The sequence below is a fragment of the Pleurodeles waltl genome, chromosome 4_2 (assembly GCF_031143425.1).
Source record: "Pleurodeles waltl isolate 20211129_DDA chromosome 4_2, aPleWal1.hap1.20221129, whole genome shotgun sequence".
In the NCBI taxonomy this organism is placed as follows: Eukaryota; Metazoa; Chordata; class Amphibia; order Caudata; family Salamandridae; genus Pleurodeles; species Pleurodeles waltl.
The window spans coordinates 372,612,899-372,638,554 of NC_090443.1; the positions used below are offsets into that span (position 1 = coordinate 372,612,899).

The following is a 25,656-nucleotide window of genomic DNA, read 5'->3' on the forward strand; positions in this document are numbered from 1 at the left end:
ATAATGTTCTTAATACAGCTTGTCCTACTGTGGCTTGTTGTGTTGTTAGCACATCTACACAGCAATGCTTTGTGAATGTATGAGGCGTAGACCAGGTGGCTGTCTTACAAATTTCTGTCATAGGTATATTTCCCAAAAAAGCCATTGTGGCGCCTGTTTTCCTAGTGGAATGTGCTCTTGGTGCTATAGGTAAATCTCTTTTTGCTTTATTATAGCAAGATTGAATACATTTAACTATCCATCTGGCAATGCCTTGTTTGGATATAGGATTACCTGCATGAGGTTTTTGGAAGGCTACGAACAATTGTTTTGTTTTACGAAATTGTTTTGTTCTGTCAATGTAATACATTAGTGCTCTTTTTATGTCTAATGTGTGTAAGGCTCTTTCGGCTACAGAGTCTGGCTGTGGAAAGAAGACTGGGAGTTCCACTGTTTGGTTTAGGTGGAATGGTAATATAACCTTTGGTAGGGATTTGTACGGAGAACCACTTTATGTTTATGTATTTGTATAAAGGGTTCTTGTATAGTAAATGCTTGTATCTCACTTACTCTTCTAAGTGATGTGATAGCTATTAGAAAGGCTACTTTCCAAGTTAAGTATTGCATTTCACAAGAGTGCAAGGGTTCAAATGGTGGTCCCATGAGTCGTGTTCATACAATATTAAGGTTCCACGAAGGTACTGGTGGTGTTCTCGGGGGGTATGATTCTTTTTAATCCCTCCATAAATGCTTTGATGAATGGGATTCTAAAGAGCGATGTTGAATGTGTAATCTGCAGATAGGCAGATATTGCGGTGAGATGCATTTTAATTGAAGAGAATGCTAGCTTAGACTTTTGTAAGTGTAATAAGTAGCTTACAATGTCCTTTGTGGAAGCATGTAGTGGTTGAATTTGATTATTGTGGCAGTAATGAACAAATCTTTTCCATTTGTTTGTGTAACAGTGTCATGTAGTAGGTTTTCTAGCTTGTTTAATGACCTCCATACATTCTTGTGTAAGGTGTAAGTGCCCAAATTCTAAGACTTCAGGAGCCAGATTTGTTAGAATTCATTTTGAATTGCTTCGTTTCTTTTACACGTGTAAGTTTGAGCTTTTGTTGTCTCTGAACGCACTGTCTATCACATATGTTATCTTATGTATATTTGTTTAGGTAAAATAAGCCTGGTTCCACGCCATAGGCTTGCAGCTGGTTTCTTTCCCTAACTGGGGCACTGTATTCATTATAATTGTGTGTTCAAATAACTAACTGACCTCGGCTGTGGTATTTTGGGGAGGGAAAGGCTGATATCTATACCTTTGAACCACGTAATCCTTTGAAGGGTCTCAAGAATGTGGGGAGTCAGGCAGCTGCAGAAGGGAGGCAAGGACAAGGCTGGAAATGGAACCAGTGTGTGGAAACTGATTAACTCCTTAAAATATCTGTATGACGTATATCATTAGTTACACATTTTATGTATCCTTTGATGTATGAGTATAAATATCACTGTTAAACGCTTTATGGCAGCACACTTTACTTCGGGCCTGGGATGCCAGTGGTAAACCTGTCCTCTTTGCTGCAGCAAAAATAAACAGACCTTTGGTCATTGATTTTTCACTCCGGCTCTCCGTGTCAAAACTCCTTTGTAAATGCATTTGTAAGTATCTGCAAATATGTGCATTTGACAATTTGGCGCCCGAACAGGGACCTTCCAGTGGATATCTTCAGTAGCTCTGTCACGAGACGTGCTGCCAGTGGGGGGACGCCGTTCCGGAGGTGTAGATTCCAGGGGCCCCTGCACAAAGACTTAGTTTCAGAAGCAGCTGCATCTTATCCACCGGGCAGGTTTCCCCCCGCTTTCTCATGATGTCCCAGCGAAGTCCCTGAAACATCGGTGTTTATCTTGACGGATTAGTCTGACACGGGCGGCCGGAGAGAAATCCAGGAAAAAGCAGATAGTCAGGTAAGACTGTTCCTCGCTGGCTATTTGTCTGCTTTAACTTGCATTTGAGAGAATAATTGTTTTTGGATAACTTATCATTTTTGGGAATGATTAGTTCTTGGTAAATTTGCATTTGTACAAGGTACCATTTGACAATTTGTATTACATGTGTTTTTCTTGTTTGAGTAATTTGCCCAGGCCTGGAGCAATTTGTAAGTTGGTAAATATTTGAAAAGGTTTTCTTTGGTGCACATTTGAAAAAGGGTTTCTTCGGTGCATGTTGCATTTTGAAATTTGGTGCGTGTTGCATTTTGAAAAATTAAAAGGTTAGATATGGGAAATAAGAAATGTTGGCAAGGGTTATGTCTTTGTTTTCGCCGAAATCATGTGCCACGTTTAGATAAAAAGCAACCCATTCCAAAAGAGGGAACACCAGGGTGGGACATGTTAAAGGATTATGGTTTAGAGAATAATTTGTATAATAGTATATGGCGCAAATATACTAGACATTGTCCTGACCTCCAGTGGCCGGAGGATGGGTCTTTTGATTTAAAGAAACTAATCTACCTACAGGAATGTTTGTTTCATAAAAAGGCTAGACAACATATGTTTGAAGTATACAGAAAATGGGAAATTGAGGCCACCAAAAGAAAAACGAAGTCAGATAAACTGTTAGAGAAGGAGAACCGGAGAACCATCATGCAGAAAGCCGCCCTGTACCACCATTCCCAAACCCAGAAAAGAATTGAGTCTGAAGATAGAGTCCATAGGGCCCAGGTGGAGGGAAGTTATGTATCAAAGCCAACAGAACCCAAACATGCATTAGAGGAAGATGAGGTAATGCTACAGCTATTAGATAATAGCCCTACTGCACCTCCACCTTACACACCCCCTGCAGTAGCCCAACCTATCATGGGGGCACAGCAACAGCAGCAAGGGCAAGGGCACAATTTGGGAAATCCAGGTGCACCACTACAGCAGCATGTGCCACAGCCACCACAGCCTCTAGCCCAAGCCACCCAAATAGCCCAAGTCCTAATCCCTCCGCCACCTGCCCCACCACTACCAGCCAACACTGCAAGGTTACCAATAATGTCCCCTGCCCCTAATACCCCAAATGGACAACGCCGACGGTGCACAGCCACTCACTCACTTTCACCCATATGGAGCACACCTATGAAGTCGATTTCGCCCCCTAGTACCCGCTCCACTATTGGGGATTGGGAAAAACGGGTTATCAAGGATCAGTCAGATAACTGGATGTCACATCTTATTTACACCCACACCGATATTATGGACACAATACAACAGATGTCACATTTTGGACAGCAATTAGCACTGCTGTATATGATTGAAAAATTGGAGAGGGATTGGAAGTCTTGTATTACAGATTCTACCCCTCTCCCTTATGAACAAGAATTAAACCAATTATGGCGGGACAGTAGGGCTTGTATTCTTGATAGTAACAGCATAAATGAGGGAGTACGCATTTGTGTCATAGCCAGGGAAGATGTTCTAAATAGATATGACAAGGGGTACCCAATGAGGGAAGTGCACCCTGATATGCCCACTGCAGCTGCAGTCGCAGCAGCAGCTGCCGCCGGACAACCAGCTCCCGTGCCGGTGGCCCAATTTGTTCATATACCATGGAAAAGGGAGGAGGTAATGGCTATAAAGAAAGACTTGCCAGACCCTCGAAAGAATCCAGCTGGATTCTATCGGGACCTTAGAACTGCCATTTCCACCACAACCATGACACTCAAAGACATTGACTATTTTTTTGGTGTTTTATTGGGTCCTGAAGTTTGGCATAAAATTAGAAGAGTAGATGATGCACCTACTTTGGGAAATACATGGGGGGGTTTAGAAGCACGTGAAGCACAAAGGGCACCAGGAACCCTGCCGCATCAGGATATTTTAGATTTACCTAATCGGATATTGACTAAGTTAGAAACTGTTATACCTCTTCAGACTGTGGATTGGGGAAAGCTTGCCACTTATAAACAGAAAATAGGTGAAGATGTCCCAGATTATTTTACTCGAATTGAACAAGCTTTCATAGATTTTAGCGGTCAAGACCTCGCCACCGTAACAGGTGTCACACTATTTGTAGAACGCTTTGTTAATGGCCTTCTACCTGAAATATCACAAAAATTAAAAGCAACAGAGAGTTCGTGGATGACGAAGGGACAGGCAGAGATTTTGCAGATGGCGCAATACTATGAGAGCAGGTACAAGGAAGAATTAGAAAAGAATGAGAAGTCAGTAAAAGAATTGAAGAAAAAGGTATTATTACAGCAGGCATACCCTCAGCGGGATGCAACCCCTCAGCAAAGGGGTGGCCCACCAAGGGGACGGGGAAGGGGTCGAGGCCGAGGTGCATCTGCACCACCCCAAGACCGCCGATTAAATATCAACCAATGTGCCTACTGTAAGCAGGATGGACATTGGCGTGATACTTGCCCATTACTGGAAGGAAGACAAAGTATGTCACTTCATAGAGGGAACGCGGCAGGTAATGCACGAGGACGAGGAAGAGGTAGAACTGATCAGAATTCGCAGAATGAGAATCAGGTCCCGCGTAACACTAATATTTTTGACAATGCATTTGAACGACAATATTATGCTGATGATTTCTTTTCTGAATCCTACAATTATTAGGACAGCCACAGACAGGGCCAGGGGCGAGTAAGTATTCCTGTAGATCAAAATGGTCCCTACATTGATGTAAAAATCGAAGGAGAGGGCCATAAGTTTCTTCTAGATACTGGTGCCACCAGAACATCTATTGCACATTCTGCAGTCCCCGGGGCTCCCCTGTCTGGGCTTCATACCACATCAATTGGGATTTCTGGAATCCCCGTGGTGAGCCCCATCTCAACACCTATGAGAGTAACTGTAGGCCCATTTACAGTACACACGCCACTCTCTTTAACATCAGGTTGCAATGAAAACTTGTTTGCATTAGATTTGTTAAAGAAATTAAATGCAGTTATTCACTGTTCAATGGATGGTGTCTATGTAACTATGGATAGTGTTTCCCCAACTCGGTGCATGTTCTCACAGGAATACGACTTACCCCCAGAGCTACAGGAAATAGACCCTCGCTTATGGGCCAAAGGCAAGAATGATGTAGGCATTATGGATATCGACCCTATTGTAATAAAAATCAAACCAGGTGCCCGGTTACCTCGTGTTCCTCAATACAAATTACCTAAATCAAGCGAAAAAGGGCTCAAGGCAGTCATATCTGATCTTGTGCATGCAGGTGTCATAAAGGAAATAGTGAGCAGCCCATGTAACAGTCCAATCCTTCCTGTTGTAAAGAAACGAAATGATGCTAATAGATTAGATGGTGAGCAATCATTTACTGATAACACAGTATATCGATTAGTTATTGATCTCCGAGAAGTTAATAAAATAGTAATTCCCCAGTTTCCCGTGGTCCCAGACATGAATAGTCTTTTCACCATGATCCCACCCTCTGCGTGTTTTTTCACCGTAATCGATTTGAAGAATGCTTTCTTTAGCATTCCAATTGCCGAAGAATCTCAATATTTGTTTAGCTTTGCGATTTTTGGTAGATCATTCGCGATGACAAGAATTCCACAGGGCTTTGTTGAGTCCCCGAGCATATATAGTCAATGTCTTAAACGTCAATTAGACCAATTCAATCCACCTACAGGCTCTGCGTTGTTGCAGTACATTGATGATATTTTAATTGCCTCAGATTCCATGACACAATGTAAGACTGATACTGTTGCATTATTACATCATTTAGCACCTCTGGGCCATAAGGTGTCCCTTCCAAAATTGCAGTATTGTAGAGAGGAGGTCACCTATCTAGGACACCTCCTCTCTAAGGAGGGAAGGAGATTACATCCAGACAGAATTAAATTGGTTCATACAATGACTGCACCACGCACCCCTTCTGAAGTCCGAGCATTTTTGGGATTTACATCTTTTTGCAGACAGTGGATTCCAAATTTTTCACTTATAGCGAAACCATTGACTGCTCTGACACTTTCAGATGTGCCCTCTCCTGTACCTTGGACTGACAAATGTGAGGAGGCTTTTCAAGAATTAAAAAAGGCGATGTGCTCTGCTCCTGTATTGGGTAATCCGGATTACAGCAAACCATTTGTTTTATTTGTGCATGAAAAGCATGGCTGTACATTGTCTGTTTTGACACAGGCCCAAGGTGGGAGACAACGCCCTTGTGCATACTTCTCTTCCACCTTGGACACTGTGGCGCAAGCTTTGCCTACTTGTCTTAGAGGAGTGGCTTCTGCAGCAGCTGCGGTGAAACAAAGTGAAGGGTTTGTTGGTGGCAATCTGCTCACTGTGATGGTTCCTCATGCCGTTGATATTTTGTTAAACAAGACACAGACGCAGCACCTCACCAGTGCTCGTCTAACGGGTTATGAATTAACATTGTTCAGTCCAAATATTACTTTGAAGCGGTGCAATGTCTTGAACCCAGCTACGTTACTACCCCTCCCTCAGGACAATGTGGAATTTGATCATAATTGCATTTTTGCCACTGAGGAAGAAACTAAGGGACGGGTAGACTTGACAGACACTCCCCTATCTGACCCACAGGGAGAGCTGTTTGTAGATGGGTCTTGCTTCAAGTTACCAGATGGTACGACCACTGCAGCCTATGCCGTCACCACAGTCAAAACAGTGGTTGAATCTCATAGAATCCCGCAAAATTCGGCACAGGCTGCAGAATTAATTGCCCTCACCAGAGCTTGTGAAATAAGTGAACATCTTAGTGTTAACATCTACACTGATAGCCAATATGCGTTTGGAGTAGCTCATAATTTTGGGCGACTCTGGGCGAATAGAGGCTTTATCACGTCACATGGCACTACCATCCAGCATGGCAACTTGATTGTGACACTTTTGACTGCTCTCAGTCTGCCCCGTCAGGTCGCAATCATTAAGTGTAGTGCCCACAAAAAAATTACTGATGATATAGGACGAGGAAATGCTTTTGCAGATGCTACAGCGAAAGCAACAGCACGAGCACCATTTGACAATGCATATGTTGAGAGTAGCATCAAGGGAGAGCCCCAGTACGAAGTATTAGAAAATACCATGCAGTGTGTGAGAGATATTCAAGCAGAAGCAACAGCAGAAGAAAGGGAACAGTGGGAGAAGAACGGTAGACTAGACAGTGAGGGTTGTTACACAGATGACACAGACAGAAGAAGATGGATGTTACCTAATTGCTATGTACACGCTATGGTTACTATGGCCCACAGTCCTGCACACATCAGTGCCCAAGGCATCAAGACAACTTTGGACCATGTTTGGAGTAATCCTCTGATATCCAAAGCTGCTAATAACCTGGTTAAAAGTTGTATGGTGTGTGCAGTGCACAATGCAGGAAAAGGGACCCCTACGCCCCCTGGCCACTTTGCCCCTCCTGATCTCCCTTTTGAAGCTATACAGATGGATTTTATCCACATGGAACCGTGTAACAAACTGAAATACGTGTTAGTGGTAGTATGCATGTTTTCAAAATGGATAGAGGCCTACCCATTAAAAGACAATGGTGCTCTCTCTACCGCCAAAATATTACTAAAAGAATATTTTCCTAGATACGCCTTGCCACGATTAGTCTGGAGTGACAATGGCAGTCATTTTTCTAATGAGGTAATGGAGAAGGTCTGTACCGCCCTTAACATCAAACATCGATTTCATGCTGCAAATCACCCACAATCAGCGGGCCTTGTAGAAAGGTATAATTACACCTTGAAGAGCAAAATAGCTAAGATTTGTGCTGAGACCAACTTAAAATGGCCAGATGCTTTGCCCCTAGCATTAATGTCCATCAGGATGACTGCCAGTAGCAAGTCACGATTATCCCCCTATGAAGTTGTCATGGGGAGGCCAGCCAATATCTGGGGGGTACCACGACCAAAGAAGCTTTCTGAAGTGCAATATCCTTTGTTTGTAGATTACTGTAAACAATTGACTAAAGATTTGCGTTTGATCCACCAACAGGTCAAGGCCAGCCTACCGACTCCTCTTGAAGGCCCTGGTCACCCTTTTAAGCCAGGGGATTGGCTTATGACAAAGAATTTTCAAAGAACCAACAGTCTTCAGCCCAGGTGGCGGGGGCCAGCCCAGGTACTGCTTGCAACACAGACAGCGGTGAAAGTGGAAGGAAGGAAAAACTGGATACATGCTAGCCACTGTAAGCGTGCACCAATTCCACTACAGAGTACTCTAACAGCAGAATTACCATTGTCTCCTGATTACAGCGAAGAAGGGAGACAGGAAACACCTCCACAGGTTTCAAGTGCTACTTCTGCTCCTGCGGTGACACAGCAGCCCAGTGACGAAGAGTTGCTGTTTGAAGATCAACAAACTCATCGATACAACCTGCGTCCTCGCCCATCCAAATGAACAGAATTTTGAAGGTGCGTAAGGTGGTGACCCCTACGAAAAGCTACATTTACATCACCCTGATAGCTCCTAGCTTGGAATTGCAAACTGAGGTCTCTTCTGAATGGCCAAGGAATCCTTTGCTCAGCAGAATACGGCACGCCTGCCTTCGTGAAATACAGTTCCCCGCTTTCACCGCCACCGGCATTTCCGATGCCATTGATGTACCAGCATTAAAACGAGCTATCCTCACTGTTGTTACGCACACTTTGGGTGACGAGGTTGTAAATGACTGTGATGACTAAAATTCCAGCATGAACACGGGTGACTAGCCTGTGCAACGACACCAGAACATTGGTCAGAACAATTGTCTCAACGAGAACACAAGTATAGTGGGATGCAGCTTGTGCAACGCTATTCAATCAGTGGGTAAATGGAGTTAACAGTTCTGTGACTGGCGAGAAAGAAAAAAAAAAACCAAGTACCAGTTCTACGGAAGCGGCCAGCCATTAGGGTTGGTGCGGTTTGTAGTCCCAGCGGTAAAAAAAAAAAGGTGCCCTTTTTCTGTTTAATACCCAAGCACATCACTAATCTGGTTGAAAAATTGCTGGCCTCCGCCCTCATTTTGCTGAGACACTGAACGAAACTGACAAACTATACTGAAGATTAATTTTGAAGTATTGCGACTTACTCACTGGGAGTTGAGACTCACCAGGAGTTAAAACTTGAAAAGGAGAAGCTAAGGGACCTAGGATCAAGCCAACCTCTATTGTCCTGGATCAACCAGTGCAGCCTAACTGCTAGAGTGGAAAGCACGGCGGTGCTGAACCCTAGTGGGTGTGAACATTGAAGGAAAAATTCACTTATCTGTATCTATACGTATATGATTATTAGTATAGTGATATCAATATTTTGCATTTACATATTTGGTAATTGTGTGAGTATATTTTTGAACACGCGTAGGCGGTTGAGACGAGTAAAACGGTATCATAGAAAAGTTGTAGGACCAAGAAGAAGAGCACAATAAAATTATGAAGATATATCCATTTGGCAGGACAAATATCCCTCTAGAGAATAGGGAAGAGTGGCCTTATAACTATTTCTACAAAACCATAATGAAGTACCTAGTGACCCTTATGTTAATATGTATAATGTCCAGTGGTGTTGCATCATTGTTGCAAAATCCTACCTTACATCCATTGATAAAGGTTCATGGAAAATTAGCGGAGACATTAAGTCTCACTGACTGTTGGATTTGCCGGCACTTGTCTAGACACCCCGAGGATCCTATAGGCCTTTATGAAGTACCAGTATCACCAAGCGAATATGAAAGAGGGGAAGTGTGTCTTGTACCAAATACCACTTGGAGATGTGACCAACAAGAATATCAATGGTACCCTAGGTGTGCGGTGCTCCCTAATACCCAGGCAGAATACAAGCTCTCCCCGATGCCTGGAGAGAATGCCACACTTAAAATGTTTCCCATATGTTTTGGTACCTATTTTTATGGGCAAAACCCAGAGGCAAAATACATGGGAAAGATCCCTCCTGAACAGTGTGTTTACACTTTGTTATTTGATATAAAAACAGGGAATTGGGATCTTGAAGGAGAGGAGAAAATAGACAGAAATTGGACAGCGTTAATTAATGGGACTCATCAAAATTACACTGTGAATTATTGGAACCTGACTGTGGGAGAAAATGAGATTCTAGTAGATCCAGAAGGATTGTTATATGATCCCTCCAGAGAACAAGATAGAAATGGGAAAAATTCACCTGTAATATTGTCCCGGGTTTTCCTTGGCCCCCTCTGGACGGCTAGATGTTCATATGTTGCACCCTGGGCAAATGTATCATTGCTAAATACAATCTGGGAAGATTACAAATATTGCAATAATTCTGAGCATGACACCCCAGAGGGTGTAGGATTGCCTCGAATAAAATACAGCATTATCAATTCACAAATCCAGGGAGGCATGTACTTCGTATGTGGAAGAACTGCATATAAAGTACTGCCTCTAAACTGGGAAGGGATATGTTCACTGGCATATTTGGCACCCAACATTACTGTGATATCAAATATATCATCTTCCCAGCCCCTTAACATGGGGAGTTTTGCACATAGGTACAAACGAGGGACACCCATACTGGAGGAGCGAAAGAACTGGGTATTTCAAGTATTACATGTTCTTATTCCCGGATTTGGAATTTTCGATTTACAACTGGCAATGATGAATATGTCAGCTGAATTAGCCATTGCATTTAATGCCACCAGAGAGGCCATAGGAAGTATACAGGTAGAGATAAACTCTGCAGCCCAATTGGCGATACAAAATCGGCTTGCCCTAGACTTGATTACAGTACAACAAGGAGGAGTATGTGTTTTAATCCAACATCAGTACCAGCAAAAGTGCTGTTATTTTGTCAACAAGTCATCAGAGATAGAATTGGATATTGGGAAAATAAAAGAAGCAGTACAGGTATTTGAAAAGGGGGGCCAATATGAAGGAGGCGATTGGAGTTTATCATGGTTATGGTCTTGGTTTGGGGGGTGGGGCTGGTTGTTTAAAGACATACTTTTTATAATAATAGCTATTGTATTAAGTTGTTTATTAGTGCAGTGCTTACCTGCTCTCTGTTCCTGTTTAAAATTGTGTAAACTTCCGCCAGTGAAAATACTAGAAACCAATCGAGCTATGATGCAGAGAGAAGAGATAACTTCCCTAATGGCTATTGACCCCACTGTCCTCACTACAGATACTGGTTGCTCATACCCATCGGTTGTTTATGTCCCCATGAATGCAAATTTCAATGAAGTGGGAGTAAAATTCAACATATATGAGGAAATTTAGAACTATTCAAAACGTTTATTATGTTCAGAAGAAAAAAAAACTCAAAAAGGGTCGATTGTTAGAATTCATTTTGAATTGCTTCGTTTCTTTTACACGTGTAAGTTTGAGCTTTTGTTGTCTCTGAACGCACTGTCTATCACATATGTTATCTTATGTATATTTGTTTAGGTAAAATAAGCCTGGTTCCACGCCATAGGCTTGCAGCTGGTTTCTTTCCCTAACTGGGGCACTGTATTCATTATAATTGTGTGTTCAAATAACTAACTGACCTCGGCTGTGGTATTTTGGGGAGGGAAAGGCTGATATCTATACCTTTGAACCACGTAATCCTTTGAAGGGTCTCAAGAATGTGGGGAGTCAGGCAGCTGCAGAAGGGAGGCAAGGACAAGGCTGGAAATGGAACCAGTGTGTGGAAACTGATTAACTCCTTAAAATATCTGTATGACGTATATCATTAGTTACACATTTTATGTATCCTTTGATGTATGAGTATAAATATCACTGTTAAACGCTTTATGGCAGCACACTTTACTTCGGGCCTGGGATGCCAGTGGTAAACCTGTCCTCTTTGCTGCAGCAAAAATAAACAGACCTTTGGTCATTGATTTTTCACTCCGGCTCTCCGTGTCAAAACTCCTTTGTAAATGCATTTGTAAGTATCTGCAAATATGTGCATTTGACAGATTGCTAGATTGAGCGATGCTGGATTCGGGTGTCTGATCTGTTGTTTGTGTTGAGTTAACAGATCTGGCCTGTTTGGTAATTTGATGTGAGGTACTACAGATAGGTCCAGCAGTGTTGTGTACCACGGTTGGTGAGCCCAGGTTGGTGCTATGAGAATTAGTTTGAGTTTGTTTTGACTTAGTTTGTTTACCAGATAAGGAATGAGTGGGAGAGGGGGGGGGGGAAGCGTAAGCAAATATCCCTGACCAACTGATCCATAATGCATTGCCCTTGGATTGAGGGTGTGGGTACCTGGATGCAAAGTTTTGGCTTTTTGCGTTTTCTTTTGTTGCGAATAGGTCTATTTTTGGTGTTCCCCAGCGTAGGAAGTAATCCTGTAGGATCTGGGGATGAGTTTCCCATTTGTGTCTTTGCTGGTGATCTCGACTGAGATTGTCGGCCAACTGGCTCTGAATGCCTGGGATGTATTGTGCTATTAGGCGAATGTGATTGTGAATTGCCCAATGCCAAATGTTTTGGGCTAAGAGACACAGTTGTGACGAGTGTGTCCCTCCTTGTTTGTTGAGATAATACATTGTTGTCATGTTGTCGGTTTTGACAAGAATGTGTTTGTTGTCTATTAGTGGTTGAAATGCTTTTAATGCTAGAAACACTGCTAACAGTTCTAAATGATTTATGTGGAGTTGTTTTTGTTGATTGTCCCATTGTCCCTGTATGCTGTGCTTGTTGAGGTGTGCTCCACACCCCATCATGGAAGCATCTGTTGCGATCACATCTTGAGGCACTGGGTCCTGGAATGGCTGCCCTTTGTTTAAATTTATAGGGTTCCACCATTGAAGCGAGAAGTGTGTCTGGCGGTCTATCAACACTAGATCTTGGAGTTGACCCTGTGCCTGTGTCCATTGTTTTGCTAGGCACTGTTCTAAAAGCCGCATGTGTAATCTCGCGTTTGGGACAATGGCTATGCATGAAGACATCATGCCTAGAAGTTTCATTACAAACCTTACTTGGTAGTGTTGGTTTGGATGTATGTTTGATGTTATATTTTGGAACGCTTGTACTCTTTGTGGACTTGGAGTAGCAATCGCTTTTTGTGTGTTGAGTGTTGCTCCCAAGTATTGTTGTATTTGGGATGGCTGCAGTTGTGATTTCTGGTAATTTATAGAAAATCCTAGTTTGTGGAGTGTTTCTATAATGTATTGCGTGTGAAGACACTGTTGTTGAGTGCTGGTTTTTATTAGCCAGTCGTCTAAGTATGGGAATACGTGCATGTGCTATCTCCTTATGTGAGTGGCTACTAATGCAAGGCATTTTGTGAATACCCTTGGGGCTGTTATCCCGAACGGTAACACTTTGAATTGATAGTGTACGCCGTGTATTACAAACCTTAAGTATTTTCTGTGGGAAGGATGTATGGGTATGTGAAAGTAGGCATCCTTGAGATCTAACGTTGACTTGTAGTCCTCTTTTTTTAGTAAGGGAACCACGCCTTGAAGTGTTACCATGTGAAAGTGATCTGACTTGATGAAGAGATTCAGTGTTCTGAGGTCTAATATAGGTCTTAACGTTTTGTCCTTTTTTGGAATTAGGAAATATAGTGAGTAGACACCTGTTCCTTTCTGATGTTTGGGTACTAACTCTATTGCTTGTTTTTGTAATAATGCTTGGACCTCTAGTTGTAATAGGTCTAAGTGTTTTTTGGACATATTGTGTGCCCTTGGGGGCACATCTGGCGGGAAATTTATGAATTCTATGCAATAACCATGTTGGATAATGGCTAGGACCCATGCGTCCGTAGTTATGTGTGTCCAGTTTTGGTAGTATGTGGTAAGTCTCCCCCCCACTGGTGTTAAGTTTTGGGGTTTTGTGACATTGAAGTCACTGTTTGGTTTGACTTGTCTTAGGTGTTTGGAATTTTCCCCTTCCTCTTGGGAATTGTCCACCTCTGTATGAGCCATGAAACCCTCCTCTCTGGCATTGTCCCCGATAGGTAGGTCTGGTTTGCCAGGTGGAAGGCTCTGGTGTTTGCATTCGAAACCCCCCTCTAAATTGTGGCTTTCTAAATGTGCCTCTGCTCTGTGGGGAGTAGAGCGCGCCCATGGCTTTGGCCGTGTCCGTGTCCTTCTTTAATTTTTCAATTGCTGTGTCCACTTCCGGCCCAAACAATTGATCCTGGTTAAAAGGCATGTTTAACACAGCTTGTTGGATTTCTGGTTTGAAGCCCGAGCTTTGTAACCATGCATGCCTGCGAATGGTTACCGCAGAGGTGACTGTACGTGCCGCTGTGTCTGCAGAGTCTAATTCATACCTTATTTGGTTGTTGGATATTGCTTGTCCTTCTTCCACAACCTGTTGGGCACACTTTTGGTGTTCTTTGAGCAAGTGCTGTATAATGTGTTGCATCTCGTCCCAGTGTGCGCTGTCGTAGCGAGCCAGCAGGGCTTGTGAGTTTGCGATCCGCCATTGATTGGCTGCCTGTGCTGCCACACGTTTGCCCGCTGCATCAAACTTCCTACTCTCTTTGTCAGGAGGTGGTGCATCTCCTGACGATTGAGAGTTTGCCCTCTTTCTTGCTGCTCCTACAACCACCGAGTCTGGTGTAAGTTGCTGTGTTATAAACACAGGGTCCGTTGGGGGAGGTTTGTATTTTTTCTCCACCCTAGGCGTGATAGCACTTCCTTTAAATGGGTCTTGGAAGACCTGTTTTGCATGCTTAAGCATGCCCGGGAGCATTGGCAGACTCTGGTATGAAGTGTGGGTGGATGCCAAGGTGTTGAATAGGAAATCATCCTCTATTGGCTCTGAATGCATTGCTACATTGTGGAATGTAGCTGCCCTTGATAGTACCTGCGTATATGCAGTACTGTCCTCTGGAGGTGACAGCCTTGTTGGGTAACAAACTGGGCTGTTGTCTGATACTGGAGCATCATATAAGTCCCATGCATCCGGATCATCCTGTGTCATCCCTCTATGAGTAGGTGACTGCATTGGAGGTGTTGTTACCGGGGACAGCTGTGGTGAGTGTAGTGGAGAAGGTTGTGGCGAAAACCTTGGTGGTGGGGTTTTATCTCTTGCCACCTTTGCCTTCGGCTGCATTTCTGACTCATGAAATGCCAGCTTTCTCTTGGTTTTAATTGGAGGAAGAGTTTGTATTTTTCCAGTCTCTTCCTGGATATGCAACCTCCTTTGGGTATGGTCTGGTTCCCCCATACTTATTTCCTGCTCAAATCTGTGTGTATGCATTTGGCTGGAAAGTCCTTGCTCTTCTGTGTAAGAGCTTCTTTTCGGCTCCGAAGCCGCTTTTTTTGGTACCGATGCTTCCGATAAAGTCTTTCTCGGTTCAGACGTTACTTTTCTCACCTTGGGTGAGTCGAACTCTCGGTGCCGAGATCGTTCGGAGCCTGAATCTCGACCGGAGTCGGATGTCTTTGGCAATTCTTTGGCCTTTTTCGGTGCCGATGTTTGGTCACCTTCTTTTCGATGGGTTAAGCCATGGCCTGCTGGCGGTGGCATCCCCTTGGCCTTAACGACCTTTGTGTGAGTCTTGGACGGGGCAGTTTTAATCACTGTTTTCTGCATCGTCGTGGGTCGCTCACTTTCGGAATCGTCTGAGTCCGTCCCCTGGATGGAAATTCTTTCCTCCTCTTCGACGTCGAGTTGTTCTCTCGGTGTAGACGCCATTTGTAGTCTTCTGGCTCTTCGATCCCGTAGGGTCTTTTTAGATCGAAACGCCCGACAGGCCTCACAAGTATCCTCCCTGTGTTCTGGTGATAGACACAGATTACAGACCAAGTGTTGGTCTGTATAAGGATACTTCGAGTGGCACTTCGGACAGAAGCGGAAGGGGGTCCGGTCCATTAGTTTTGTCGATGGATGCGGTCGGTCCGACCAGGCCCCGCTGAAAAGCGGAAGCCCCAAAGGGCCGCCGGAGCGCTTCTTCTATCGGTGTCGATACGCTAACACTAAACCGGTACAGAGCGCGAACAATACAGTCGAATTTTCAATATTTAGCTAACTTTCCCGATTCGAAATACGGAGCGAAGAGGAACACGTCCAAACACGATGGCGGAAAGAAAACAATCTAAGATGGAGTCGACGCCCCTGTGCAATGGAGCCGAAAGGGAGGAGTCCCTCGGTCTCGTGACTCGAAAAGACTTCTTCGAAGAAAAACAACTTGTACCACTCCGAGCCCAACACTAGATGGCAGGATAATGCACAGCATGTGTATCTGCAGCTACACATGCCATCGAACATATATATATATATATATATATGGAAAATGTCACTTACCCAGTGTACATCTGTTCGTGGCATGAGACGCTGCAGATTCACATGCTGTGCATTATCCTGCCATCTAGTGTTGGGCTCGGAGTGTTACAAGTTGTTTTTCTTCGAAGAAGTCTTTTCGAGTCACGAGACCGAGGGACTCCTCCCTTTCGGCTCCATTGTGCATGGGTGTCGACTCCATCTTAGATTGTTTTCCCCGCAGAGGGTGAGGTAGGAGTTGTGAATATACTAAATGTGCCCATGCAATGGAGTAAGTATGTATGTACATAATGTGTATTAAAATAGTATTTATTTACAAATTTTCGATTTTCATTCAACTTATAACGGCTAAAGGCTCCCGGTGAGGTGGGCGAGCGCATGTGAATCTGCAGCGTCTCATGCCACGAACAGATGTACACTGGGTAAGTGACATTTTCCGTTCGATGGCATGTGTAGCTGCAGATACACATGCTGTGCATAGACTAATAAGCAGTAATCTCCCCAAAAAAGCGGTGGCTTAGCCTGTAGGAGTTGAAGTTGTCTGAAATAATGTTCTTAATACAGCCTGTCCTACTGTGGCTTGTTGTGTTGTTAACACATCTACACAGTAATGTTTTGTGAATGTATGAGGCGTAGACCATGTGGCTGCCTTACAAATTTCTGTCATAGGTATATTTCCTAGAAAAGCCATTGTGGTGCCTTTTTTCCTAGTGGAATGCGCTCTTGGTGTAATAGGTAGATCTCTTTTTGCTTTAATATAGCAAATGTGAATACATTTCACTATCCATCTGGCAATGCCTTGCTTGGATATAGGATTACCTGCATGAGGTTTCTGGAAGGCTACAAACAATTGTTTTGTTTTACGAAACTGTTTTGTTCTGTCAATGTAATACATTAATGCTCTTTTTATCTCTAATGTATTTAAGGCTCTTTCGGCTACTGAGTCTGGTTGTGGAAAGAAGACTGGGAGTTCCACTGTTTGGTTTAGGTGGAATGGTGATATAACCTTTGGTAAGAATTTGGGATTTGTATGGAGAACCACTTTATGTTTATGTATTTGTATAAAGGGTTCTTGTATAGTAAATGCTTGTATCTCACTTACTCTTCTAAGTGATGTGATCGCTATCAGAAAGGCTACCTTCCAAGTTAAGTATTGCATTTCACAAGAGTGCATGGGTTAAAATGGTGGTCCCATGAGTCGTGTTAATACAATATTAAGGTTCCACGAAGGTACTGGTGGTGTTCTCAAGGGTATGATTCTTTTTAATCCCTCCATAAATGCTTTGATGACTGGGATTCTAAAAAGCGATGTTGAATGTGTAATCTGCAGATAGGCAGATATTGCTGTGAGATGTATTTTAATAGAAGAGAATGCTAGTTTAGACTTTTGTAAGTGTAATAAGTAACTTACAATGTCCTTTGCGGAAGCATGTAGTGGTTGAATTTGATTATTGTGGCAGTAGTAAACAAACCTTTTCCATTTGTTTGCAGAACAATGTCTTGTAGTAGGTTTTCTAGCTTGTTGAATGACCTCCATACATTCTTGTGTAAGGTCTAAGTGTCCAAATTCTAAGACTTCAGGAGCCAGATTGCTAGATTGAGCGATGCTGGACTCGGGTGTCTGATCTGCTGTTTGTGTTGTGTTAGCAGGTCTGGCCTGTTCGGTAACTTGATGTGAGGTACTACTGATAAATCTAGCAGTGTTGTGTACCACGGTTGGCAAGCCCAGGTTGGTGCTATAAGTATTAGTTTGAGTTTGTTTTGACTTAGTTTGTTTACCATATAAGGAATGAGTGGGAGAGGGGGGAAAAGCGTAAGCAAATATCCCTGACCAACTGATCCATAACGCATTGCCCTTGGACTGAGGGTGTGGGTACCTGGACGCGAAGTTATGGCATTTTGCATTTTCTTTTGTTGCTCCCCAGCGTAGAAAGTAATCTTGTAGGATCTGGGGATGAATTTCCCATTTGTCTGTTTGTTGGTGATCTCGACTGAGATTGTCGGCTAACTGGTTCTGAATGCCTGGGATGTATTGTGCTATTAGGCGAATGTGATTGTGAATTGCCCAATGCCAAATTTTCTGTGCTAAGAGACACAGTTGTGATGAGTGTGTCCCTCCTTGTTTGTTGAGGTAATACATTGTCGTCATGTTGTCGGTTTTGACAAGAATGTGTTTGTGGGCTATCAGTGGTTGAAATGCTTTTAATGCTAGAAACACTGCCCACAGTTCTAACTGGTTTATGTGCAGTTGTTTTTGTTGATTGTCCCTGAATGCTGTGCTTGTTGAGGTGTGCTCCCCACCCTATCAGGGAAGCATCTGTTGTGATCACGTCTTGTGGCACTGGGTCTTGGAATGGCTGCCTTTGGTTTAAATTTATAGGGATCCACCATTGAAGCGAGAAGTGTGTTTGGCGGTCTATCAACACTAGATCTTGGAGTTGACCCTGTGCTTGCGTCCATTGTTTTGCTAGGCACTGTTGTAAGGGCCGCATGTGTAATCTTGCGTTTGGGACAATGGCTATGCATGAGGACATCATGCCTAGAAGTTTCATTACAAACCTTACTTGGTAGTGTTGGTTTGGCTGTATGTTTAATGTAATATTCTGAAACGCTTGTACCCTATGTGAACTCGGTGTGGCAATCGCTTTTTGTGTGTTGAGTGTTGCTCCCAAGTATTGTTGTATCTGGGATGGCTGCAGATGTGATTTTTGGTAATTTATAGAAAACCCTAGTTTGTGTAGAGTTTCTATAACTTATTGCGTGTGAAGAAGACACCGTTGTTGAGTGCTGGTTTTTATTAACCAATCGTCTAAGTATGGGAATACGTGCATGTGCTGTCTCCTTATATGAGCGGCTACTACTGCAAGGCATTTTGTGAATACCCTTGGGGCTGTTGTTATCCCGAACGGTAACACCTTGAATTGTTAGTGCACGCCTTGTATTACAAACCTTAAGTATTTTCTGTGCGAAGGATGTATGGGTATGTGAAAGTATGCATCATGGAGATCCAACGTTGACATGTAGTCCTGTTTTTTGAGCAAGGGAACCACATCTTGAAGTGTTACCATGTGGAAGTGATCTGATTTGATGAAGAGATTGAGCGTTCTGAGGTCTAATATGGGTCTCAACGTATTGTCTTTCTTTGGAATTACGAAATATAGTGAGTAGACACCTGTTCCTTTTTGATGGTTGGGTATTAACTCTATTGCTTGTTTTTGAAACAATGCTTGGACTTCTAGTTGTAACAGGTCTAAGTGTTGTTTGGACATATTGTGTGCTCTTGGGGGCACATCTGGCGGGAAATTTATGAATTCTATGCAATAACCATGTTGGATAATGGCTAGGACCCATGCGTCTGTAGTTGTGTGTCCAGTTTTCGTAGTATGCAGTAAGTCTCCCCCCCACTGGTGTTAAGTGTTGGGGTTTTGTGACATTGAAGTCACTGTTTGGTTTGACTTGTTTTAGGGCTTTGGAATTTTCCCCTTGCTCTTGGGAATTGTCCACCCCTATATGAGCCTCGAAACCCTCCTCTCTGGTATTGCCCCGGATAGGTGGGTCTGGTTTGCGAGGTGGCAGGCTCTGGTGTTTGCATACAAAACCCCCCTCTAAATTGTGGCTTTCTAAATGTGCCTCTGCTTTGTGGGGAGTAGAGAGCGCCCATGGCTTTGGCCGTGTCTGTGTCCTTCTTTAATTTCTCAATTGCTGTGTCCACCTCCGGCCCAAACAATTGTTCCTGGTTAAAAGGCATGTTTAACACAGCTTGCTGGATTTCTGGTTTGAATCCTGAGCTCCTTAACCATGCATGCCTGCGAATGGTTACCGCAGTGTTGACTGTCCGTGCTGCTGTGTCTGCAGAGTCTAATGCAGACCTTATCTGGTTGTTGGATATTGCTTGTCCTTCTTCAACAACCTGTTGGGCACGTTTCTGGTGTCCTTTGGGCAAGTGCTGTATAAGGTGTTGCATCTCGTCCCAGTGTGCCCTGTCGTAGCGAGCCAGTAGGGCTTGCGAGTTTGCGATTCGCCATTGATTGGCTGCCTGTGCTGCCACTCGTTTGCCCGCTGCATCAAACTTCCTACTCTCTTTGTCAGGAGGTGGTGCATCTCCTGACGATTGAGAGTTTGCCCTCTTTCTTGCTGCTCCTACAACCACCGAGTCTGGTGTAAGTTGCTGTGTTATAAACACAGGGTCCGTTGGGGGAGGTTTGTATTTTTTCTCCACCCTAGGCGTGATAGCACTTCCTTTAAATGGGTCTTGGAAGACCTGTTTTGCATGCTTAAGCATGCCCGGGAGCATTGGCAGACTCTGGTATGAAGTGTGGGTGGATGCCAAGGTGTTGAATAGGAAATCATCCTCTATTGGCTCTGAATGCATTGCTACATTGTGGAATGTAGCTGCCCTTGATAGTACCTGCGTATATGCAGTACTGTCCTCTGGAGGTGACAGCCTTGTTGGGTAACAAACTGGGCTGTTGTCTGATACTGGAGCATCATATAAGTCCCATGCATCCGGATCATCCTGTGTCATCCCTCTATGAGTAGGTGACTGCATTGGAGGTGTTGTTACCGGGGACAGCTGTGGTGAGTGTAGTGGAGAAGGTTGTGGCGAAAACCTTGGTGGTGGGGTTTTATCTCTTGCCACCTTTGCCTTCGGCTGCATTTCTGACTCATGAAATGCCAGCTTTCTCTTGGTTTTAATTGGAGGAAGAGTTTGTATTTTTCCAGTCTCTTCCTGGATATGCAACCTCCTTTGGGTATGGTCTGGTTCCCCCATACTTATTTCCTGCTCAAATCTGTGTGTATGCATTTGGCTGGAAAGTCCTTGCTCTTCTGTGTAAGAGCTTCTTTTCGGCTCCGAAGCCGCTTTTTTTGGTACCGATGCTTCCGATAAAGTCTTTCTCGGTTCAGACGTTACTTTTCTCACCTTGGGTGAGTCGAACTCTCGGTGCCGAGATCGTTCGGAGCCTGAATCTCGACCGGAGTCGGATGTCTTTGGCAATTCTTTGGCCTTTTTCGGTGCCGATGTTTGGTCACCTTCTTTTCGATGGGTTAAGCCATGGCCTGCTGGCGGTGGCATCCCCTTGGCCTTAACGACCTTTGTGTGAGTCTTGGACGGGGCAGTTTTAATCACTGTTTTCTGCATCGTCGTGGGTCGCTCACTTTCGGAATCGTCTGAGTCCGTCCCCTGGATGGAAATTCTTTCCTCCTCTTCGACGTCGAGTTGTTCTCTCGGTGTAGACGCCATTTGTAGTCTTCTGGCTCTTCGATCCCGTAGGGTCTTTTTAGATCGAAACGCCCGACAGGCCTCACAAGTATCCTCCCTGTGTTCTGGTGATAGACACAGATTACAGACCAAGTGTTGGTCTGTATAAGGATACTTCGAGTGGCACTTCGGACAGAAGCGGAAGGGGGTCCGGTCCATTAGTTTTGTCGATGGATGCGGTCGGTCCGACCAGGCCCCGCTGAAAAGCGGAAGCCCCAAAGGGCCGCCGGAGCGCTTCTTCTATCGGTGTCGATACGCTAACACTAAACCGGTACAGAGCGCGAACAATACAGTCGAATTTTCAATATTTAGCTAACTTTCCCGATTCGAAATACGGAGCGAAGAGGAACACGTCCAAACACGATGGCGGAAAGAAAACAATCTAAGATGGAGTCGACGCCCCTGTGCAATGGAGCCGAAAGGGAGGAGTCCCTCGGTCTCGTGACTCGAAAAGACTTCTTCGAAGAAAAACAACTTGTACCACTCCGAGCCCAACACTAGATGGCAGGATAATGCACAGCATGTGTATCTGCAGCTACACATGCCATCGAACATATATATATATATATATATATGGAAAATGTCACTTACCCAGTGTACATCTGTTCGTGGCATGAGACGCTGCAGATTCACATGCTGTGCATTATCCTGCCATCTAGTGTTGGGCTCGGAGTGTTACAAGTTGTTTTTCTTCGAAGAAGTCTTTTCGAGTCACGAGACCGAGGGACTCCTCCCTTTCGGCTCCATTGTGCATGGGTGTCGACTCCATCTTAGATTGTTTTCCCCGCAGAGGGTGAGGTAGGAGTTGTGAATATACTAAATGTGCCCATGCAATGGAGTAAGTATGTATGTACATAATGTGTATTAAAATAGTATTTATTTACAAATTTTCGATTTTCATTCAACTTATAACGGCTAAAGGCTCCCGGTGAGGTGGGCGAGCGCATGTGAATCTGCAGCGTCTCATGCCACGAACAGATGTACACTGGGTAAGTGACATTTTCCGTTCGATGGCATGTGTAGCTGCAGATACACATGCTGTGCATAGACTAATAAGCAGTAATCTCCCCAAAAAAGCGGTGGCTTAGCCTGTAGGAGTTGAAGTTGTCTGAAATAATGTTCTTAATACAGCCTGTCCTACTGTGGCTTGTTGTGTTGTTAACACATCTACACAGTAATGTTTTGTGAATGTATGAGGCGTAGACCATGTGGCTGCCTTACAAATTTCTGTCATAGGTATATTTCCTAGAAAAGCCATTGTGGTGCCTTTTTTCCTAGTGGAATGCGCTCTTGGTGTAATAGGTAGATCTCTTTTTGCTTTAATATAGCAAATGTGAATACATTTCACTATCCATCTGGCAATGCCTTGCTTGGATATAGGATTACCTGCATGAGGTTTCTGGAAGGCTACAAACAATTGTTTTGTTTTACGAAACTGTTTTGTTCTGTCAATGTAATACATTAATGCTCTTTTTATCTCTAATGTATTTAAGGCTCTTTCGGCTACTGAGTCTGGTTGTGGAAAGAAGACTGGGAGTTCCACTGTTTGGTTTAGGTGGAATGGTGATATAACCTTTGGTAAGAATTTGGGATTTGTATGGAGAACCACTTTATGTTTATGTATTTGTATAAAGGGTTCTTGTATAGTAAATGCTTGTATCTCACTTACTCTTCTAAGTGATGTGATCGCTATCAGAAAGGCTACCTTCCAAGTTAAGTATTGCATTTCACAAGAGTGCATGGGTTAAAATGGTGGTCCCATGAGTCGTGTTAATACAATATTAAGGTTCCACGAAGGTACTGGTGGTGTTCTCAAGGGTATGATTCTTTTTAATCCCTCCATAAATGCTTTGATGACTGGGATTCTAAAAAGCGATGTTGAATGTGTAATCTGCAGATAGGCAGATATTGCTGTGAGATGTATTTTAATAGAAGAGAATGCTAGTTTAGACTTTTGTAAGTGTAATAAGTAACTTACAATGTCCTTTGCGGAAGCATGTAGTGGTTGAATTTGATTATTGTGGCAGTAGTAAACAAACCTTTTCCATTTGTTTGCAGAACAATGTCTTGTAGTAGGTTTTCTAGCTTGTTGAATGACCTCCATACATTCTTGTGTAAGGTCTAAGTGTCCAAATTCTAAGACTTCAGGAGCCAGATTGCTAGATTGAGCGATGCTGGACTCGGGTGTCTGATCTGCTGTTTGTGTTGTGTTAGCAGGTCTGGCCTGTTCGGTAACTTGATGTGAGGTACTACTGATAAATCTAGCAGTGTTGTGTACCACGGTTGGCAAGCCCAGGTTGGTGCTATAAGTATTAGTTTGAGTTTGTTTTGACTTAGTTTGTTTACCATATAAGGAATGAGTGGGAGAGGGGGGAAAAGCGTAAGCAAATATCCCTGACCAACTGATCCATAACGCATTGCCCTTGGACTGAGGGTGTGGGTACCTGGACGCGAAGTTATGGCATTTTGCATTTTCTTTTGTTGCTCCCCAGCGTAGAAAGTAATCTTGTAGGATCTGGGGATGAATTTCCCATTTGTCTGTTTGTTGGTGATCTCGACTGAGATTGTCGGCTAACTGGTTCTGAATGCCTGGGATGTATTGTGCTATTAGGCGAATGTGATTGTGAATTGCCCAATGCCAAATTTTCTGTGCTAAGAGACACAGTTGTGATGAGTGTGTCCCTCCTTGTTTGTTGAGGTAATACATTGTCGTCATGTTGTCGGTTTTGACAAGAATGTGTTTGTGGGCTATCAGTGGTTGAAATGCTTTTAATGCTAGAAACACTGCCCACAGTTCTAACTGGTTTATGTGCAGTTGTTTTTGTTGATTGTCCCTGAATGCTGTGCTTGTTGAGGTGTGCTCCCCACCCTATCAGGGAAGCATCTGTTGTGATCACGTCTTGTGGCACTGGGTCTTGGAATGGCTGCCTTTGGTTTAAATTTATAGGGATCCACCATTGAAGCGAGAAGTGTGTTTGGCGGTCTATCAACACTAGATCTTGGAGTTGACCCTGTGCTTGCGTCCATTGTTTTGCTAGGCACTGTTGTAAGGGCCGCATGTGTAATCTTGCGTTTGGGACAATGGCTATGCATGAGGACATCATGCCTAGAAGTTTCATTACAAACCTTACTTGGTAGTGTTGGTTTGGCTGTATGTTTAATGTAATATTCTGAAACGCTTGTACCCTATGTGAACTCGGTGTGGCAATCGCTTTTTGTGTGTTGAGTGTTGCTCCCAAGTATTGTTGTATCTGGGATGGCTGCAGATGTGATTTTTGGTAATTTATAGAAAACCCTAGTTTGTGTAGAGTTTCTATAACTTATTGCGTGTGAAGAAGACACCGTTGTTGAGTGCTGGTTTTTATTAACCAATCGTCTAAGTATGGGAATACGTGCATGTGCTGTCTCCTTATATGAGCGGCTACTACTGCAAGGCATTTTGTGAATACCCTTGGGGCTGTTGTTATCCCGAACGGTAACACCTTGAATTGTTAGTGCACGCCTTGTATTACAAACCTTAAGTATTTTCTGTGCGAAGGATGTATGGGTATGTGAAAGTATGCATCATGGAGATCCAACGTTGACATGTAGTCCTGTTTTTTGAGCAAGGGAACCACATCTTGAAGTGTTACCATGTGGAAGTGATCTGATTTGATGAAGAGATTGAGCGTTCTGAGGTCTAATATGGGTCTCAACGTATTGTCTTTCTTTGGAATTACGAAATATAGTGAGTAGACACCTGTTCCTTTTTGATGGTTGGGTATTAACTCTATTGCTTGTTTTTGAAACAATGCTTGGACTTCTAGTTGTAACAGGTCTAAGTGTTGTTTGGACATATTGTGTGCTCTTGGGGGCACATCTGGCGGGAAATTTATGAATTCTATGCAATAACCATGTTGGATAATGGCTAGGACCCATGCGTCTGTAGTTGTGTGTCCAGTTTTCGTAGTATGCAGTAAGTCTCCCCCCCACTGGTGTTAAGTGTTGGGGTTTTGTGACATTGAAGTCACTGTTTGGTTTGACTTGTTTTAGGGCTTTGGAATTTTCCCCTTGCTCTTGGGAATTGTCCACCCCTATATGAGCCTCGAAACCCTCCTCTCTGGTATTGCCCCGGATAGGTGGGTCTGGTTTGCGAGGTGGCAGGCTCTGGTGTTTGCATACAAAACCCCCCTCTAAATTGTGGCTTTCTAAATGTGCCTCTGCTTTGTGGGGAGTAGAGAGCGCCCATGGCTTTGGCCGTGTCTGTGTCCACCTCCGGCCCAAACAATTGTTCCT

The 25,656-nt window shown here is 43.7% G+C and overlaps 1 long non-coding RNA gene across 1 annotated transcript; it reads left to right on the top strand.

Moving 5' to 3' along the window:
- The first annotated feature begins 1,045 nt into the window (after window positions 1-1,045).
- On the top strand, window positions 1,046-11,783 carry LOC138292743 (uncharacterized). Its single transcript, XR_011202782.1, has 2 exons — window positions 1,046-1,941; window positions 7,936-11,783. It is a non-coding gene; the product is annotated as an uncharacterized lncRNA (long non-coding RNA).
- Window positions 11,784-25,656: the final 13,873 nt, after the last annotated feature.